Raw genomic sequence first — 21128 nt, forward strand, 5'->3', positions numbered from 1 at the left:
AATAATGTTATCTGGGAGTTTTTAAAGGAGATAATATATACCTCACATTTTAAATTATTTTATAAAACCTTAAGTAGTCAAACAAGGGCCAGGAAAATCATCCAAGTGAATTATTTCCAAGTTTAAAAAAATTAAAAGAATGAACAGGAAATTAAAAACGGGTGCCATGGATTAGTGGTTACATTATTACAATACCTTAAAAACAGCACAGTGATGGACGTATAATAAACATTCAAGAATTGTAACAACTGTTATTATTACTACCACCACTACTAACACCAACATTACCATGACTGTTAATAATATTATTGACCAGGTAGAGTTGCCTTTGAAATAATAGTTTCACTTATTTTATTTCTATGTATTTCAAAAAGTGTCAATTTGGTTACAGATTTTAGTTAGATCAAGAGTGAAGATGTTTTATTCTGCAATAAATTACAAAATTAAATATGTATGCAATGCCTAATCTTATATGGTGCTATAGTAAACATTAATATAATTTGTACAAAATTGGCATCTAAAAATCTGGATTTGAGTGTGGGTTCTGTTACTAATTGTTAACCACGGAGAAGTTGCTTAAAGTCTATGAAACATAGTTTTCTTATCTGTAAAATAGGGCTAATTATAGTAGCAATAATAATAGCTAACGGTTAGGATATAATGCTTCCTATGTGCAAGGGAATTTTCTAAGAATTTTATATACATTAACTCACTTGCTAATACTTCCTATAATGCCTAGCATTAATTTAGTAAAAGAGGATTGAGCTGTCAGTCTCCATTTGCCTTCCACCGCTGGCCCTTCTCTGCCAGGAAGCTGACTCCTGCAAATAGATCACTTGGGCTTCCTTGACACCTGACTTTCAGCTGGATTCAGACAGAGGAAGGCACCAACAGGAGATCAGAAGGTAGCAGCAGACAGAGGCAGAGCTATGTCTCTCCCTTTGCTCCCTGAGCTAGCAACTGTGTTCTAATGTGTGTGTTTGAGGAGGGAGAGAGAGATCCCTAAGACTAGACCTCTTGCCAAACAGCCTGGAAACATAGGTCCTCTTCTAATTGGACTCAGTAAACACAACATCCTTCTTTTGCCTCTTTATGCCCAGGGTGGTAAACACTTCCTGCTGTTGCTAGTTTCTTGGTACCTAAACACGCCTCTCTAGTAACCTTAAGTCCCTTACCATAGCTAGGTAAGTCATTCCTTCATTAAAGTATCTTGATTTGACCCCGATGAGGGGAATACTCTTTCTTGCTGGGACCCTGACTTTTTTAGGGACTGCATATTTTAGTATTTCAGTCAACTACTTGTTACTCAATATAATGGTAACTTAAGAGTTTTTTTTTAATGAATCAGTATGTCAGGGAATATAATTTTTCTTTTCAATAGTTTAAGAAACCAAAATATTTCTAACTTGAACGAGTTCACTATTTTTTTTAATAAACAAACAAAAAATCTTTCATTTGGTTCACACTTCAGGGAAAGGATATTTTAGATTCAGTTTAGTTTTGGAGCATAATCAATTAGCCTGGTGTATCCCAGTTAAATGGTTCATGGTTTGGTTTGGTTCAGGTTAAGCATAAAACCCTGACATTGTGGAAAAGGTCAGTTGGAATATATGTGTTTCCCGGAGTGGGACAAATGCACACTCTAATTATGGGGATATATTCCTAGGATGGTAGAAACTTAATGTCATCCTAGTAATAAAATTATTCTCAGTTAAGTGAATGACTCATCAACCACTGGCGTTCTTAATGTGTGTGGTTCAGCTTCCTAAACAAAATCAGTAATAGGGCATGGCAGAGAGCACCTGTAGTCCCAGCTACAAAGAGGCTCAGGTAGGAGCCTCTTGGATTTATTGAGCCCAGGTGTTCAAGACCAGCCTGGGCAACATAGCAAGACTCCCTCTCATTAAAACAATCAACAGCAAACCATGTACACCTGTTTTCTAAGTGCTTCTCCACCCTCCACCCTCCACCTTCTCCCCTTAAATTAATTCCTTTCCAATTAGATTTGTCTTCCTCAAAGTATGGGCCCCAGACAATCTGGGATTTGTCAGAAATGCAAATTCTTAGGCTCCACTGCAGATCTTCTACTAAATGAGAAATTCTGGGTTAGGGCCCAGCAATCTGTGGCTTAACAAGCCCTCCAGGTGACTATAATGCACTATAATGTTTGAAAACCACTTAGTTAACATGTTTTTTGAAGTCAAATCCTATCTATCTAGTATTTCTGTGTTGGAATTGGGTTCCACTCAAAGATCATGCTGATATTATTAATTTCATGTGTGTGTGAGTGATAAAATAAAAGGGACAATTGATGGCATGCCCAAAGACATAAGTGTTTGAACTCCAGAGCTAAGATTCCTAACCGCTCAGCTAGAATGCTCCCCTAAAGGCTGCACAGAAGCAATAATGAAACCCATGCAAAACTCAAGGAAAAACTAGTCGCATAAACTTTTTAACCCTCAAACACCCGTAATCTGATAATGCAGTATCTATTTATGATAATACATATTTGCTTCATTATTTTTATCCAGTTGAAAAGGCCAAGATGTAATTTTACTAATACACATCTAAATTTTCAAGCACAAGTTCCTGGTTACCCTGTAACTAAATAACTTTTCACATTTTGGCTATTGAAAGCCAGTTTCTTTGCTTAATGAAAACCAGGCAAAGCTGCACACATACAGTGCAGCTACAGTCTGTGATAAAGCCATGGACACCTCGTTCCGAGCATTCCAAATGTGTTTAATTGTATCTTTTGGCTTTCATATTTCTTTTTTCTAGGACAATAGGTCTGTTTTAGCTACATATTTTTTTTGCCTGAAGTCAGATCTCACAGCTTCCGGTGAAAGGCACAAAATGGTCAGGAAGAGCAGGGTTGGAGGTGGGTGGGAGTTGATTTCTAATCTAGGGATTCCCTTAGTCGGAAGCTAATGATGATTCACAATGCAGGCACATCTTTAATCTCACAATGAATAATGTATAATGGTTTACAGAAAGATTTAATAAAAGATCCCTATGTTCCAAAGCAAGTAATTTGGGAGTTATGCTAGTTCCTCCCTCTCTCGCCCCCAAACACAATCTGTCACCAAGCCCTACTGATTCTAGCTGCCAAACCATTCTCAAACCTGTTTTATCCTTTCCATTCTCATTACAACTGCCTTAATTTAGGACCTAGACTCTTAATTGGACTTCCTTTCTCTTGCTCCCTTTTGCTTCATTGTCATGCCAACTACAAAAACTTTTCTTAATATCATATCGCTTCCCTATTTTAAATGTCTCCAACACCCACCCGATTAAGTCATTAGCAGGCATACCTCCTACCTCATCTTGTTGCTCAATCAATATTCTAGCAATTTGCTGTACAAGCCAATCTGTTTCATACCTTCTAGGCTTTGCTTTCCAGCCATTTCCTCTGCCTGGAATTCCCTTTCTCCTATGCCAAGACGGAAATACGTTATATTTTCTTCAACATCCAGCTCAAAGGCCACCTCCTCTAGGGAGTCTTCCTGGTTCCATGACCAGAAATTTCTCCATCCCTTGCCATCCCTGTGCCTTGTACGTAATCTCATAATCCATCACATAATTATTATTATTTTAACAATTTTTTTTTCTTGAGATGGAGTCTTGCTCTGTCCCTGGGGCTGGAGTGCAGTGGCGCAATCTTGGCTCGCCGCAAACTTCGCCTCCTGAGTAGCTGGGCTTGCAGCGCCAGCCACCACGCCCGGCTAATTTTTGTATTTTTAGTAGAGACAGGGTTTCACCATGTTGGCCAGGCTAGTTTTGCACTCCTGACCTCAAGTGACCCGCCCGCCTCAGCCTAAGTGCTAGGATTACAGGTGTGAGCCACCATGGCCCGCCCATCACATAATTATTTTAGCTATTTATTTATATGTCTCGTTGAGTGCGAATTTCCAGACAGTACCACACAAGGCCTGACGTAAAATAGGTACACATAATTTAAGAAATAATTGCATTCATCAATACCACATAGTATGTTAAATGATATCAGACACGATACAACTGGAAAAGTTTTGCGTCTCATGCAAATGTTCTGAAGAGCCAGATACTTGAAGTTGAATGATACAGCTTTACCACCTGTCACCTGTAGCAGTTGCTTATTCTTGTCTTTAGTTACAGAGTAAGAGAAAAAATTGTTTTAACTACCATAAAAATCTTCCTATTCCTGAAATTATATCTGTACAACATGAAGGAATCATAAAGAAAAGCCAGCTGAGCACCTACTTTTGCCTTATTCTGTTCTAATTACATTTTAGGGTGTCTAACCCTGGTATGTCTAGGTGTATCTAAGAATTTTGATTTTGAAGATGCACTTGAACTGACCACATTATTAGGCATAACCACTAACCTCAAAAGTCAAAGTACAGCGTGGGTATGGTGACTCATGCCTGTAATCCCAGCACTTTGGAAGGCCAAGGCGAGGGTATTGCTTGGGACCAGGCGTTTGAGATCAGCCAGGGTGAGACCCTCTCTCTTCAAAAAATTAAAAGAAAAATTAGCCAATGTAGTGGCACAGGCCTATAGTCCCAGCTACTCAGGAGGCTGAGGTGGGAGGATTTCTTGCGTCCAGAAGGTAGAGGCTACAGTGAACCATGATTGTACCACTGCACTCCAGTCTGGGCAACAGGGTGAGACCCTGTATCAAAAAAAAACCAAACAGACCGGGTGCAGTGGCTCATGCCTGTAGTCTCAACACTTTGGGAGGCTGAGGCAGGTGGATCACTTGAGGCCAGGAGTTTGAGATCAGCCTGGCCAACATGGCAAAACCCCGTCTCTTCTAAAAACACAAAAATTAGCCAGTCCATGGTGGTGCATGCCTGTAATCCCAGCTACTCAGGAGGCTGAGGCATGAGAATTGCTTGAACCTGAGAGGCTGCAGTGAGCTGAGATTGTGTCACTGCACTCCAGTCTGGGCGACAGAGTGAGACTCTGTCTCAAAAAACAAACAAAACTCAAACAAACAAAAATCAAAATTCAAAGTATAAAAGCTCAAGGTATAAAACAAAATGCCAATGTATTAACTAACAATAAAAGATACAGACCCGTGCAAAGATCCTGCTATTCCTATCCACTCATGCCTAAGCAAGAGGTAAGTTAGAAATCAGAGGGTTGGCCGGGCGCGGTGGCTCACGCCTCTAATCCCAGCACTTTGGGAGGCCGAGGTGGGCGGATCACAAAGTCATGAAATCGAGGCCATCCTGGCTAACACCGTGAAACCCCGTCTCTACTGAAAATACAAAAAATTACATGGGCGTGGTAGCAGGCGCCTGTAGTCCCAGCTACTCAAGAAGCTGGGGCAGGAGAATGGCGTGAACCCGGGAGGCGGAGCTTGCAGTGAGCCAAGATCTCGCCACTGCACTCCAGCCTGGGTGACACAGCGAGACTCCATCTCAAAAAAAAAAAAGAAAAAAAAAAGAAACTACTAGTCTTATAAGACATTTCTTCCAACCCAGAGAAAAGCAAGGTGAACTATTCCTGTCCTCACTGTAACACAGCACACTGATTCTCCAGGGCCTGGATGCACTGTGTCTGGTAGAGTGAATGACTCTTTCTCCTGGACAAGGCAGGAGCATTACTAAATATCCTTCTAGGAGAGATGGATTTTGTCATCTCCATTGCCTAGGTTCTGGCCTTCTGCTAACATTTTTTTTTTTCTTAGTTCAGACAGTGCGTAATAAACAGTGACCTCAGAACTCACCCCCTTTAACTCTTGACTTTCCTAACCACTTTTGCAACTTGGCCTTTTTGTCTTCTCCTGTCCTTGGTATCCTAGTTATGATTTTCACTTCTTCTCCATCACCTTACCGGTAGACCAGGAAATAAGGCAGTCAGAGTGATAAAATTCGGATGGTTGCAGTTTTCTCAGGCATTCAATTGTGGTCTGTCTCATCTGTAGAAGACAGGTCCCATTTTCAATATTTTTATCCTTTCTGGCTTTCTTCTTAGAGAATAACATTCTGGGAGTACCTAACAGTAGTTCCCTAGATACTGACTATACTTAACATGATGGTCTTGACAACTACTGCTGTCCCAAGATTTTTTTTTTAAAGGAAGAGGAAAAATTAGACATGATGAACTGAATCTTTCTCATACTGACTCTTCAAAACACTTCTGCCTCCACTCAAAAGCTGAAGATGGGGCTGGGTGCGGTGGCTCATGCCTGTAATTCCAGCACCCTGGGAGGCCGAGATGGGTGGATCATTTGAGGCCAGGAGTTCAAGACCAGCCTGGCCATCATGGCAAAAACCCATCTCTACTAAAAATACAAAATTAACCAGGCATGGTGGTGGGCACCTGTAATCTCAGCTACTCGGGAGGCTGAAGTAGAAGGATCACTTGAACCCAGGAGTCGGAGGCTGCATTGAGCTGAGATCACGCTGCTACACTCCAGCCTGGGTGACAGAGAAAGACTCCATCTCAAAAAAAAAAAAAAAAGCTGAAGATGGGAGGTGACCCTCATAAGGTTATAAGGAATAGAAGAATTACTCCCTGCCAGAGGCTAGAAAAAGAGCTCTGTTCATATCATCTTCCTGCAATTTCCTGCAATGATTTTCCATGGTTGCAGAGGCTTGGGAGAGAATGTATATACAGGCATTGTCTGTGTTGTTCAAGAGGTGACTTCCTTTTTTTGTTGTTTTTTTGTTGTTGTTGTTGTTTTTGAGACAGTTTCGCTCTTTTTGCCCAGGCTGGAGTGCAATGGTGCGATCTCGGCTTACTGCAACCTCCGCCTCCTGGGTTCAAGCGACTCTCCTGCATCAGCCTCCCAAGTAGCTGGGATTACAGGTGCCTGCCACCATGCCCAGCTAAATTTTTTTTTGTATTTTTAGTAGAGACGGGGTTTCACCATGTTGACCAGGATGGTCTCAATCTCTTGACCTGGTGATCCGCCCTCCTCGGCCTCCCAAAGTGCTGGGATTACAGGTGTGAGCCACCGCGCCCAGCTTTTTTTTTTTTTTTTTACTCATAAGATGCCTGGTTTTTTGTCCAAGGTTGGCCATAATTATTCATGACCTTGAAGAGCATAACTTGTGCATTATCTCTCACAACTGTATACAGGAATATTAAAAAAACTTGGTCTTGATCTACTATACACATATAAACCAATTTCAGCTCCCAAAAAGAAAGAAATTATTCAATGTATTTTTTAAAGTTTTAAAATTCTGGCTGCTGAGTTTGGGGCACATTTCTGAAATGCGATTCTAATTATTTATATAATACAAAAAAAAAAGCTAAGCCTCTTTCAGTGTATGACTCACAACTTTTTTTCTACCCACATATAACTTTTAAAATCATCTTTATATAATATCAGCATATTCTGGTGCTTAACTATATTATAGCTGGCCACTTAGAAGAATTAAATAAAACTCTCAGTTGCTCCTGTGAGGATCATTTGTTTTGTGAACTCTTTTCTTTTCTTTTTTTTAGACAGAGTCTCACTCTGTTGCCCAGGCTGGAGTGCAGTGGTGTGATCTCGGCCCACTGCAACCTCTGCCTCCTGGGTTCAAGCGATTCTCCTGCCTCCACCTCCCGAGTAGCTGGGACTACAGGCGCCCACCACCACACCCAGCTAGTTTTTGTATTTTAGTAGAGAAGGGGTTTCACCATGTTGGCCAGGCTGGTTTTGCACTCCTGACCTCAAGTGATCCACCCGCCTTGGCCTCCCAAAGTGCTGGGATTACAGGTGTGAGCCACCGCACCTGGCCTTGTGGGCTCCTCAATAGATTTACTCAACCCCGACACCTGGATTCCTGATTCTTTCTCCTTCTTATCATAAAATAGGAAGACTGTACTTCTGTGCAGAGCACGAAAGAGACGACACTTCAAGGAAGTGGGCCTTATTGTTAAAAAGTTTACAATTTGGGGCTGGGTGTGGTGGCTCACGCCTGTAATCCCAGCACTTTGGGAGGCCAAGGCGGGTGGATGACGAGGTCAGGAGATCTAGACCATCCTGGTCAACACGGTGAAACCCCGTCTCTACTAAAAAATACAAAAAATTAGCAAAATACAAAAAATTAGCCAGGCGTAGTGGCGGGCTCCTGTAGTCCCAGCTACTCCAGAGGCTGAGGCAGGAGAATGGTATGAACCCAGGAGGCGGAGCTTGCAGTGAGCCGAGATCGCGCCACAGCACTCCAGCCTGGGCCACAGAGCGAGACTCCATCTCAAAAACAAAAAAGTTTACAATTTTACGAAGTACACTGACATATAACATATGAACAGCAAAATAAGTAGAATGGGTGGGGCGCAGGGGCTCATGCCTGTAATCCTAGCACTTTGGGAGGCCAAGGTGGATGGATCACCTGAGGTCAGGAGTTCCAGACCAGCCTGACCAACATGGTGAAACCCTGTCTCTACTAAAAAATACAAGAATTAGTCAGGTGTGGTGGCGTGTGCCTGTAGTCCCAGCTACTTGAGAGGCTGAGGCAGGAGAATTGCTTGAACCCAGGAGGTGGAGGTTGCAGTGAGTGGAGATTGTGCCACTGCACTCCAGCCTGGGTGACAGAGCGAGACCCGTCTCAAAAAATAAATAAATAAATAAATAAGTAGAGTGTCACTATAAAATTAGTAAATTAGATTTAGGATGTTTATATTAGGGATAAGTAGCTTGAGGGTTAATAAAAATAGATGAGGCAGGTTGCACTGACTTCCATGTGCAGAATGAGGAGCAGTATAATCCAGTGGTGAAGAAAGTGGCAAAGGGGCCAGATAGGCCTGGGCTCATCTTCTAGCTCTGCATTGGCTCCCTATGCCATTAGTTAGGGGACCATATCCTATGGACCTTGGGCATTTATGATCTAAGCCTCCATTTCCTCATCTGTAAAACCGGGTTAATAATCCTCACTTTAGTGTTTATCGAGGTGATTAAATGATGCAAATCCTGTAAAGCATTCAGCACAGTGCCCGCACACAGTGAGAGCTCAACAAATAGTTGTGTTTTAGAATTACAGCACTTTGTATTTATTCAAAGCATTTTCAGATACATCATCTTATTGATCTGAGCCTTAATTCTGTAAAGATGATGAGGCAGGTATTATACACCTCTTGTACCTCTACACACACACTCACCCCACCCCTTCCGGTTCTGGACAGAGACACAGAAAGTTCAAGAGTTGTTCAAGTTAGTGATAGAGCTGGTATTAAAAGGGTCAATAACACTGGTCTTTCTCCCTCCTATCTCACTGAGTAGGGAGGACATCCATAGGTGTTCCCAGGTTCAGACAGAGTGACATCATGTCAACAATTACTGTTCTATTTCTGTGGTACAGTGTTCATGGAATAGAAAAAAAAATGCTATTTTCTTAATGGCTTGAAAAAACTTTATAGACAGCATAAAAGATGTCAAGGGCTCTTTGAGTGGCAGAGAAAAGGTGACTTTTAGATGAGGTGAAGGATTGGTACTTAGCCCTGCTTGGGGAACAAGCTCACCAGAAGTAAGGGATTTTAATCAAAACTGCCTGGGAAGAGGAGATACATTTCAATTTCTTCTGAAACTGAGGGTATTATTTAGCTGCAGAATTGTGATAAAGATTACCTGGGGTAAAATGCATAAAGGAATGTATATACGGAGGCATGATAGAATCTGGGGATCTGGAAGCAAAGAAAATAAGAAAAATAACACAGCTCCATTTTCTTTCATTTTTATTACATTGCCTAAATTTACACTAATTAGGATTCATTTAGGTTAATAGGCAGTTGTGGATTTTTAAAGATGCACATAATTCAAAAGCTTACTTATCTGCCAGCTATTAATAGATTAATGTGTTGTTTAATCAGATTGCTTTCCTAACTTTTAAATGACACTGAAGAAAACATGGCCAGGCGCGGTGGCTCACGCCTGTAATCCCAGCACTTTGGGAGGCCGAGGCGGGTGGATCACGAGGTCAGGAGACCGAGACCATCCTGGCTAACACGGTGAAACCCCCGTCTCTACTAAAAATAAAAAAAATTAGCCGGGCATGGTGGCGGGCACCTGTAGTCCCAGCTACTCGGGAGGCTGAGGCAGGAGAATGGCTTGAACCCGAGAAGTGGAGCTGGCAGTGAGCTGAGATCATGCCACCGCACTCTAGCCTGGGTGACAGAGCGAGACTCAGTCTCAAAAAAAATAAAATAAAGAAAACAATACTTTTTCACAGGGAGAGGAGGCAGGTAATCTGCGGGTAAAGAGCAATTGGAGAAGTAGACTAAATTGGGTTCAGTCAACTAGTAGGTGCCTAAGTAACCTGGGAGAACACAGGACTTTCAGGGGAATGAGTTGCAGAAAGGGAGATGGCAGAGTCCTACAATTATTATATGGCAAAATAATTCTCCAGAATTATGCCTGTATCCAGAGAAGGTGTGGAAATATTTTTTTTCTTCACCTTCTTCTTACATAAGGGGGGCCCTTAGTCTTCCTGTAACCTTATAACTAATGATATCACTCACTGTTATTTGACTATACAATGGTTAAACAGATATTTGTGGGCTGGCCTGAGTGGTTATATTAGTTCTATGGGGAAACTATTCTTGAAGTTCTTTTTTTTTTTTTTTTTTTTAATTTACCGTGCCTCCAAGACAAGTTTATGTTTTGCCTTTTTTTTTTTTTTTTTAAAGGATGAAGGGATATATCAAAAATGAACGTACACTCCACAATGTGGGAACGGGCCTGAGCATAGGGGCTCAAAGGCCCTGTTACAGAGTTTTTGTGAGTTTATATACCCGCTACTTGGGGTACGCTCTATGTAAACGAAGAGGATGAAGTAAAGTTTCAAATTAATTTACTCTGTACATGCCCTGTGGAGAGGATATTTGCTGTCATAGCTGAAGTATGAATCGGCCTTATGTTCCCTGCCTCCACACCCTATTTTACTGCCTCATCTCCCCTCTGAGAGATGTGATCCCCATGAATCTTTATGGGAGGCAGAAGGACCGATGGTCTTTTTTCTGTAACTGCTTCATGCTGGCTCCGGGTGTAGTGCCTACCTATTGGGGATTAAGGAACTCTCATCCTACTCCAACTAGCGGAGGCAGGGTAGCTTTCTGATGGCCAGTGGTGGTGTCTTTACCTGGAACTGGCTGGAACCTTTGTTGCATGATCATCTGAAGCTTGATGGTCTCTTTATGCTGGCATGCCAGGTTTCTGGGTTCTCTCTCCCTGAGCAGCCCTGGTGACCCTGCTCTTCCTCCTGGCTGGATCTCCAAAATATGTTAACGGTGGAGGGTGTCCAGGTTCTTGGCATCTTGAACAAATGGCATCTTGAACAAAGAATTGGACAAAATGCACAAACAAACCAAGGAAGGGACGAAGGGATATTGAAAATGAAAGTACACTCCACAGTGTGGAAGCGGGCCTGAGCATAGGGCCTCAAAGGCCAATTTTTGAGACAGGGTCTTTCTCTGTAGCCAAGGCTGGAGCGCAGTGGCGTGATCCTGGCTCGCTGCACCTTCTACCTTCCTGGGCTCAGGTGATCCTCCCACCTCACCCTCCTGAGTAGCTGGGACTACAGGTGTGTGCCACCAAGCCCGGCTAATTTTTGTATTTTTTGTAAAGACATGATTTCACAATGTTGCCCAGGCTGGTCTTGAACTCCTGGGCTCACATGATCCACCTCCCAAAGTGCTAGGTTTACGATTCTTGAATTTTAAATAAATAGTATACAAATGAAATGTTTTAAACTTAGGAAGTGCTTATGTCTCTATTAAATATATTGCTATCGCATGCTAATATCTTCACATTAGGAACAAGCAGTTATAATAATATCCCTTATTCCTCAGCTCTCTCCAAATTGGGTGCATGTCTTGATTTTCTACTGTTATTGACCAATATATTTTTTGTATCACTGTAAATATTTAATGGAAAGGCAGTAGAAATAGATATATTTTATATTTTCTAAAGATAGTTTCAGTTGTTTAATTGCCCAAAATTGGTTTAGAGGACTTTTTCCAAGTACAGAGTCTATCTGCTGAAAATATCTAATCTTCACAAAATACATTGTTGAACAAATTCACATATTTTGAAAATGGAATGGACAGCAATGTCTATGGGGAATCCTTGCTAGTTATCAACCTATCCTAAAGTTGCTTGATTTCTTTCTTTTTTTATTTTTATTTTATTTTATTTTATTTTTTATACTTTAAGTTCTAGAGTACATGTGCACAACGTGCAGGTTTGTTACATATGTATACATGTGCCATGTTGATGTGCAGCACCCATTAACTCGTCATTTACATTAGGTATATCTCCCAATGCTATCCCTCCCCGCTTCCCCCACCCCACGACAGGCCCCGGTGTGTGAGGTTCCCCAGCCTGTGTCCAAGTGTTCTCATTGTTCAATTCCCACCTATGAGTGAGAACACGCAGTGTTTGGTTTTCTGTCCTTGCGATAGTTTGCTCAGAATGATGGTTTCCAGCTTCATCCATGTCCCTACAAAGGACATGAACTCATCCTTTTTTATGGCTGTGATTTCTCTTTCTAAATATTCTATTTCTCCTGAAATTATTTGAAACTTCAAATGAAAATCTCCAAATATGCATGGCACCAAATTCAGCACAAAACTTATCAGAGCAAGTAGCATTTATTTGGCATTACTCTTTTCCTAACTGACCTCCTTAATTTTTCATTAAATTTATATCATGGTTACCAGATTTGTGAGTTAATTTGAGTCAGTTTCTAAAATACCACATTAACACAGAAGACATTTAAATACAAGGATTCAGAACAATAAGTAACACCTTGTTTTAGGCTTTTTCTCTCCACTTACACCATCTTGGTGCTAGTTACTATTATCTCTTTTCTTTTTTTGAAAGAGAGTCTCACTCTGTCGCCCAGGCTGGAGTGCAGTGGCACCATCTCAGCTCACTGCAACCTCCACCTCCCGGATTCAAGTTATTCTCCTGCCTCAGACTCCCAAGTAGCTGAGATTACAGGCGCCCACCACCATGCCCGGCTAATTTTTGTATTTTTAGTAGAGACGGGGTTTTGCCATGTTGGCCAGGCTGGTCTTGAACTCCTGACCTCAGGTAATCCGCCTGCCTCAGCCTCCCAAAGTGCTGGGATTACATGCGTGAACCACTGCGTCCTGCCTACTATAATCTCTTAATTGACATTTTACAATAACTTCTGAAACTGGTCTCTATTTCCAGTCTGCCATCTGCAATCAAATCTCAACACAGTAGCCAAAGAGATATTTTAAAATAAATCAGATGGTGTCACTTTTCAGCTTAAATTCCATTAAGTGCTGACTACTGCACTTAAAATAAAATTCAAACTTTTTACCACAGCCTATGAGGCTCTGCATGACTTAGCTTACCTCTTTTCTTGTTGTTCTTCCCCCTCATTTCTGTATTTCAGCACCACTGGCTTCTCTGTGTTCCTCAAAGAAGTCCAATTTGTCCCCTGCCCAGTTCTTTGGCACTTGAAATCTTCATTAGGAGTGCCTGACTCCCATCTTTCCCAAATCTGGATCCTGCTCTTCTTCAGGTCTCAGAGTTCTCTGCCTACCTATGTCATGTCATCCCCTAGACCACCCAGTCCTTCTCTAGAATACTATCCTGTCTTATTTCCTTTGCAGCACGTGTTACTAACTATAATTATTTTATCTATTTATAGCTATCTCTCTGTTTGTCTTCCCTTCCCACTAGAATTTCAGCTCAATGAAAAATGGATCTTACCTTGTTCTTAGACACTATCACTTGGAATTGTTCCTGGTACATATAGCAGTTACTCAATAGGAGTTGATTTCTTGGTATTTTAAACTCCTATAACCTACATTTTAGAATTTAAAGAAGGCCTCAAAGACTATTAAGTCTGACCTTTCTGTTATAGATAATAAAAATGAGAGCACAGAGAGGTTAAATGACGTATTTGGCAAGTGAAAAGACAAGTACTAGAATCCAGTTCTAATTCCATAACTTCACACAGCTACTCCATTACAGCTAGTTAGCTAGTCGCCCTGAATTCTTTCCCTAATTCTTCAGCTAGCTTGATCATATTTCTCTTCTTTCCCTAGATAATTTTAAGCTGTTGTTTTGTCCATTCATCACGGCTAATATAATTTATTTGTGAGTCTTATTAGCCTTCTTATTAACTCTATGAAGTGCTTTGTGATTCTAGTTATGAAAACTATCTTATGAAAATCAACCATCACATGTGAAAAAAGCCAGTCTACAGCAGTACTGCACACAGTGCCTATAACAAAGGCTCAGTTATGCTGTTGCAGGAGAGAGTCAATAATTAGTAACACATTTCTAAAGGTCTCTCTTGCATAATTTTTGTGTCCAGATGTCTATGACATTTGGGTTCTAAAATAGAGTTCCAAATACCACACATTCATGTACATTTTCCAAGAATAATTGGATGATTTTGAGTCTATTTAATAAACATCAGGACTAAAGATGGGCTACTTCACAAGATCAAATTTATTCATTTTAAACATCTATTTTGATGTGGAAAGTATTTGGCATAAATACAATTAAAAGAGTGCCGGATTGTAAATCCTTTGAAGTTTTTGTTTATGATCTATCTCTTCCAACTGCTAGTAGTGTAAAAATGGAATGTAATTTGCATAAAATTTTTCAATTCACATGTTCTTAGAGCTTAACTATTAACAATTTCCACAAAACACTCTGGTGGATCCCCATGGCTGGGGGTGCAAAGTCCAAGTGCCCTAATAAGGTACAAGCTTCCTTTCCTGCATCTGGTCCTGCCTACCTCTCAAGCGTCAACAGCTGCCACTCCCTTCCCAAAGTTTATGCTCCAGGAACACTGAGTTGCTTGTAATTCTTGGAACACAATGGAATGTTTCTTGTTTCCATGTCTTTCTGCATACTGTGCCCTTTCCACTTCACTCAGCTTAGTCCTATGCAATCTACAAGTTTCAGTTCATAGGCCACTTCCTGTAAGAAACTGTCTCTGATGTCCTCAAGTTGGGTGAGGTAGACTTAGAGTTTAACTTCCTCCCTGAGTTACAATGAATTATAACTAATTGTTTATGCATGTTTCCCAGTAGGCCATGGACTACTAAAAGGAGCTCATCTTTGCCTCCACAACATCTAGTAGCAGTTAAATAAAAGTTAAATGAGTCAGGTATATTGGTGTGCCTGTAGTCCCAGCTACTCTGGAAGCTGAGGTGGGAGGGTCACTTGAACCCAGGAGTTCATGACTGCAGTGAGCTATAATTATGCCACTGCCCTCTAGCCTGGGCAACAGAGCAAGATCCACCCTTTCCCAAGAAAAAAAATTAAATTAATAAAAAATTTGCATAATAATTGGGAGATATACCTAATGCGAGATGACGAGTTGGTGGGTGCAGCGCACCAGCATGGCACATGTATACATATGTAACTTACCTGCACATTGTGCACATGTACCATAAAACCTAAAGTATAATAATAATAATAATAATAATAAAAGAAAAAAAAAAGAAAAAAAAAATTTAGGGAAGAAATGCTTTTGCAAAAGCTCAATAAAAAAAAAAAAAAAATTTGCATAATAAAATTAAATCAGCAAAAAGCAAAGGCTGGACTTCAGTGATTACTAGGTGTGTGAAAAACCTCAGTTAACTAGAACTGAGTCAATTTGCTGAAATTTTGAAAGAGGAAGATTTACACTTTATGTTTTTTGTTTTTGAGACAGAATTTTGTTCTTGTTGCCCAGTTCTGGAGTGCAATGGCATCATCCCAGCTCACCACAACCTCCACTTCCCGGGTTCAAACAATTCTCTTGCCTCAGCCTCCCGAGTAGCTGGGATTACAGGCATGTGCCACCACGCCCGGCTAATTTTGTATTTTTAGTAGAGATGGGGTTTCTCCATGTTGGTCAGTCTGGTCTCGAACTTAGGTGATCTGCCTGCCTCGGCCTCCAAAAGTGCTGGGATTACAGGTGTGAGCCACCGCGCCGGGCCTACACTTTATGTTGTTGTTTTCCTTTATGTTTTTAAAAACAGTTTCAGTATTTCTTTTTTGCTTTTACCAAGGATCTCTTCTGTTGTTGTTGAGACAGAGTCTTGCTCTGTTGCCCAGGCTGCAGTGCAGTGGTGCAATCTTAGCTCACTGCAACCTCTGTCCCCCGGATTCAAGTAATTCTCCTGCCTCAGCCTCCCGAGTAGCTGGGATTACAGGCATGCGCCACCACGTCTGGCAAATTTTTGTATTTTTAGTAGAAACCGGGTTTCACAATGTTGGCCAGGCTGGTCTCAAACTCCTGACCTCAAGTGATCCGCCCACCTTGGGCTGGGATTACAGCCATGAGCCACTGTATCTGGCCTCACTAATTCTTTCATTAATTTTAAAGAGATCCTTGGGCTGGGCATGGTGGCTCACACCTGTAATCCCAGCACTTTGGGAGGTCAAGGTGGGAGGATCAGTTGAGACCAGGAGTTCGAGACCAGCCTGGCCAACATGGTGAAACCCCATCTCTACTAAAAAACATAAAAATTAGTGGTGGTGCACACCTGTAGTTCCAGCTATATGGGAGGCTGAGGCAGGAGAATCTCTTGAACCAAGGAGGCAAAGGTTGCAGTGAGCCAAGATTGCACCACTGCATTCCAGCCTGGGTGACAGAGCAAGCCTGTCTCAAAAAAACAAAAAAAAAGATGCTGTATATTTTTTAAATGAATATAGATATTTGAAATTAATAAAATATAAATTTATTTAAAACAATACTTAATCCACAGAACTGATGTCATTATATAATATTACAATCTGCATATTAATGCATTCATTCAACAAATATCTATTGAGAACCCAGTATGTGCCAGGCCCTGTGAAGGTACTGGGAACTCAGTAGTGAACAAGCTAGAGGTAGTTCCTGTCCTCAAGGTGCTTATAGTCTAATAGGAGAGACAGACAATAAACAAACAGGTAATAATAAATGAGGTGACTCTTGTGAATAAAAAAAAATCTGGAAAATATGTTAGAATAAAATAGGAGAAAATGAAACAGGTATTCAAATAAGGCCCTTCCAGAAAAGTAAGTTTTAGACTAAGATCTAAGGTCTAAGAAGTAGCTAGCACAGAAAGAGGTGGGGGAATAGCATTCTAAAGAGAGGGATCAGCATGTGCAAAGGCCTAGTTAAAGAAGAGCCGGGCTGGGTGTGGTGGCTCACGCCTGTAATCTCAACACTTTGGGAGGGTGAGGCGGGTGGATCATGAGATCAAGAGAGCAAGATCTTCCTGGCCAACATGGTGAAACCTCGTCTCTACTAAAAATACAAAAATTAGCTGGGCAGGTGGCGCCTGCCTATAGTCCCAGCTACTCAGGAGGCTGAGGCAGAAGAGTCGCTTGAACTCGGGAGGCTGATGTTGCAGTGAGCCGAGATTGGCACCACTGCACTCCAGCCTGTGACAGAGCAAGACTCTATCTCAAAAAATAAATAAATAAATAAATAAAAAGAAGAAAAAGCCACATAGTCAGGCATGGTTGCTTGTGCTGAAATCCAGCTAATAGGGAGGCTGAGGCAGGAGGATTGCTTGAGGCCAGGATTTCAAGACAAACCTGGGCAAAACAGTGAGACCCTATCTCTTAACAACAAGAAGACTGGGCTGGGCGCAGTGGTTCACACCTATAATCCCAGCATTTTGGGAGGCCGAGGGCAAGGCAGCTGGATTGCTTGAGTCCAGGAGTTCAAGACCTGACTGGGCAACACGGCAAAACCCCTCTCTACTAAAAATACAAAAAAAAAAAAAAGGTCATGGTGGTGAGCATCTATAGTCCCAGCTGAGGCAGGAGGATCTCTTGAACCTGGGAGGTGGAGGTTGCAGTGAGCCAAAATTGAGCCACTGCACTCCAGCCTGGGCAACACTGTAAGACCCTGTCTCAAACAACAACAACAACAACAATAACATGGCTGGGTGTGATGGCTCACACCTGAAATCCTAGCACTTTGGAAGGCAGAAGCAGGAGGATTGCTTGAGCCCAGGAGTTTGAGACTAGCCTGGGCAACATGGGGAGACCCCATCTCTGTTTAAAAACAACAACGAGAACCTCATGTGTGGCCGGGCGCGGTGGCTCACGCCTGTAATCCTGGCACTTTGGGAGGCTGAGGTGGCCGGATCACGAGGTCAGGAGTTTGAGACCAGCCTGGCCAACATGGTGAAACCCCGTCTCTACTAAAAACACAAAAATTGGCCAGGCGTGGTGGAGGGCGCCTGTAATCCCAGCTACTTGGGAGGCTGAGGCAGGAAAGTCGCATGAACCCAGGAGGCGGTGGTTGCAGTGAGCCGAGATCGTGTCACTGCACTCCAGCCTGGGCGACAGAGTGAGACTCCATCTCAAAAAAAAAAAAAAAAAGAAGAAGAAGAAGAACCTCATGTGTTTGAGGAACTGAAATAGGGCCATTGTGGATGGATACAGCATGCTGGGCAAGACCAGATCATGCAGAGCATGTGGGCCATTACAAGGGATTTCCTTCTAATCACTGTATGAAAAACGTGGACAGGGGTAGGCCAGTCACAGTCTATCTAAATTACTTCATGTAGTGCTGATTTATGTTGCATTTACATAATCACCTAATTTTATTAGATACTCAAATAGTATTTAGGAAATTATTTTTCAGAACACAGAATAGAATATTGCCATACTGAACATCTTCTCAGAATATGAACATTTATTTTAGTAGATCTAGTCAACTGTATATTGACAGAAGCTTGGCCCTTCATGGTGCCCTCTCATCCAACCTTAAATGGATATTCACAGAGAAAAAGGGCTATTGACAGAAGGATCCAGAAAGCAAAATTTTCTCTCTCTTTTTTTTTTCTCAGAGAGACAGAGTCTCGCTCTGTCGCTCAGGCTATAGTACAGTGGCATGACCATAGCTCACTGCATCCCTGAACTCTTGGGCTCAAGTGATCCTCCCACCTCAGCCTCCACATGCCCCACTCCTAGCTATTTTTTAAATTTTTGTAGAAACCGGATCTCATCATCTTGCCCAGGCTGTTCTCGAACTCAAGAGATCTTCCCGCCTCAGCCTCTCAAAGCGCTGGGATTACAGGCGTGAGCCACCATGCCTGGCCTAAAATTTTTTCTCTTTAACTCTGGGCACACTGGTTCCAAAATGCAACATTCTCTCCAGTTGATTATTGTCCTGGCCATGAAATTCCAAAGGAATATGACCTGAGATTGAGCTGGGGGTGGAAGCAGATGCTTTTAGCTAGGGATGAATGTTGCTGTCTTCATACTTGAATTCTGGAAGATCACTCTACTGCTAGCTCTTTTATTCTCATTGTTTGTTCTTGCATAAGCTGAATTTTTGTGCCTCCAAGGTATTCTCCCAAATGAAGAGAAGTTGGTCAATGGGAACAAAGTTACAATTAGATAGAAAATAAATTCTGTACAGTTGGGTGACTATGGTTAATGGTAAAATATGTACATTACAAAATAGCTAAAGGAGAGGCCTTTGAATATTCTCATGACAAAGAAATGATAAATGCATAAGGTGATGGATGTACTAACTACCCTAACTAGATTATTAAACAGCATAGATATTTATCAAAACATGTATTATTACAATGTGTCAATTAATTTTTTCAAAATAATATAATGATCATAAGCACACAATACTAATGAATATCTATGTAGTATTTTATGGTTTGTGAATGCACAATTCCTATAACTTGAGGCATTTGTCCTTTACTGTGCTCTAAGAGAGATTGAGAAGTCAGCTGTCAGCGATTTCCCTGGGGTCTTGAAGCCTTGGTGATGTAAGCACTTTTCTTCATTGGGTTAAACTTAGGAGGAAAGGAAAATCTGCTGAGTTAGTATTTTTGGTGGCAATAAGCCAATTTTCCTTTCCATATGTTGTTTGTCCTGGAGCACTTTTATAAGGTACATGGGATTCATTTCCACTGAAGGAGAGGCCGTACAGCATAGGGGAAAAATGAATGACACAGGACTGTATCATTAGTTATTTACCATGATCTGCAGAGGGGTATAAAAATTGGGAATGGCCAGGCATGGTGGCTCATGCTTGTAATATCAGCACTTTGGGAGGCTGAGGTGGGAGGATGGAGGCTGGGGATTAAGAATGGGCACAAATTCAGGCTGCCATTCCAGAAAGTGAGCAGGTTTTCTTGATTTCTTGTACAAAACAGGTTGCTAGAAGGTCGAGGCTGGGAAAGTTTGGTTTGAAGTGCTGGCCCTCACTGAGGTGGGGTTTTGGACTAAGAAAGGACGCCCAGTTTGCTGATTGAGTTCAAGTGATGGTTGAGTTCCCAGTGCTCTGACAAGGGAAGTAGAGATTACTGCAATCGTAGCATATGGGAAGGATTTGGAAAGGAAGGCTTCCTGGAGGAAGTACTTTCTAAGCTGAGCTCTAAATCACGGAGATGGAATTTTGGGTACAGGAGTGGGATGGGAAATAAGTGAGGTGTGCTGGTGTGTGGAGCATGGAGGAGAAGCTTTTATGCAAAATATAGTTAATGAAGGTGTGTTCTAGGAACTGAATGTAATTTGAAACAGTGTGCAAGTTGTGGGGGAAGGGGTGATTGAGAGGTGGCTAGAGGTGTGCAACCAATTATGAAGGACAAGCTCAAGATTTAGCTGAAGATAAGGGTGACCCAATAAGGGTTTTAAGGAGAATGATCAGTTGATGAATATCAATAAATATCAGTTGGGTGTCATTGTGAAGAATGGATTGGAGGGGTCAGGAGGTAAAACAGAAGACCAGTCAGAGGCTGTTGTAATAATGAAAGTGATGGATAGTGATGAACTGAACTAAGGTAGTGGTGGTGGAGTGAGTGGAAATGGTTGGAATTAGGAAGTGAAATTAGTAAGACTTGATATGTGTTTGGAAGAAGGGAGTGAGGGAGAATAAGGAGTCCAGCTTTATTCTAGGTTTCTGGTTTAAAGAGGAGGTAGATGATATGTCTGTTCCTTAGGCAGGATGGCACCCAAGAGAGCTGGCTCAGTGTTCTTTGCATTAGGCCACGCTCCCTCCTCTCTACTGCAGGTCATGCTCTGGTGAGAGGGAAGTCTGGGCAGCCAAAGGGCAGCTATGAATTGAATACGACAGTCATGATTTCCCAAGGTAGTCCTGTTCTATGCCTACTGATTCTCATCTGGTTTATCATTTTTCTGGAGAACAGCATCCAGTTTGGACCACAAATTATAGTCACCTATTTATATGGGTGACTGCCCTTAG

General features: G+C 41.8%; 1 long non-coding RNA gene across 2 annotated transcripts in view; it reads right to left on the reverse strand.

The window, feature by feature from the left end:
* LOC129061061 (uncharacterized) overlaps positions 1–21128 on the reverse strand; it is a 97100-nt gene that overhangs the window by 32631 nt on the left and 43341 nt on the right. Inside the window, exons 5-6 of one of the 2 annotated variants that reach the window (XR_008528044.2) lie at positions 11058–11247; positions 5717–5908 (exon numbers count right to left, since the gene is read on the reverse strand). This is a non-coding gene — a long non-coding RNA (uncharacterized LOC129061061). The remainder of the gene's footprint in view (positions 1–5716; positions 5909–11057; positions 11248–21128) is intronic. The other variant, XR_008528045.2, reaches the window with a different exon arrangement.

Source organism: Pongo abelii, chromosome 7 (genome assembly GCF_028885655.2).
Source record: "Pongo abelii isolate AG06213 chromosome 7, NHGRI_mPonAbe1-v2.0_pri, whole genome shotgun sequence".
Classification (NCBI taxonomy): Eukaryota; Metazoa; Chordata; class Mammalia; order Primates; family Hominidae; genus Pongo; species Pongo abelii.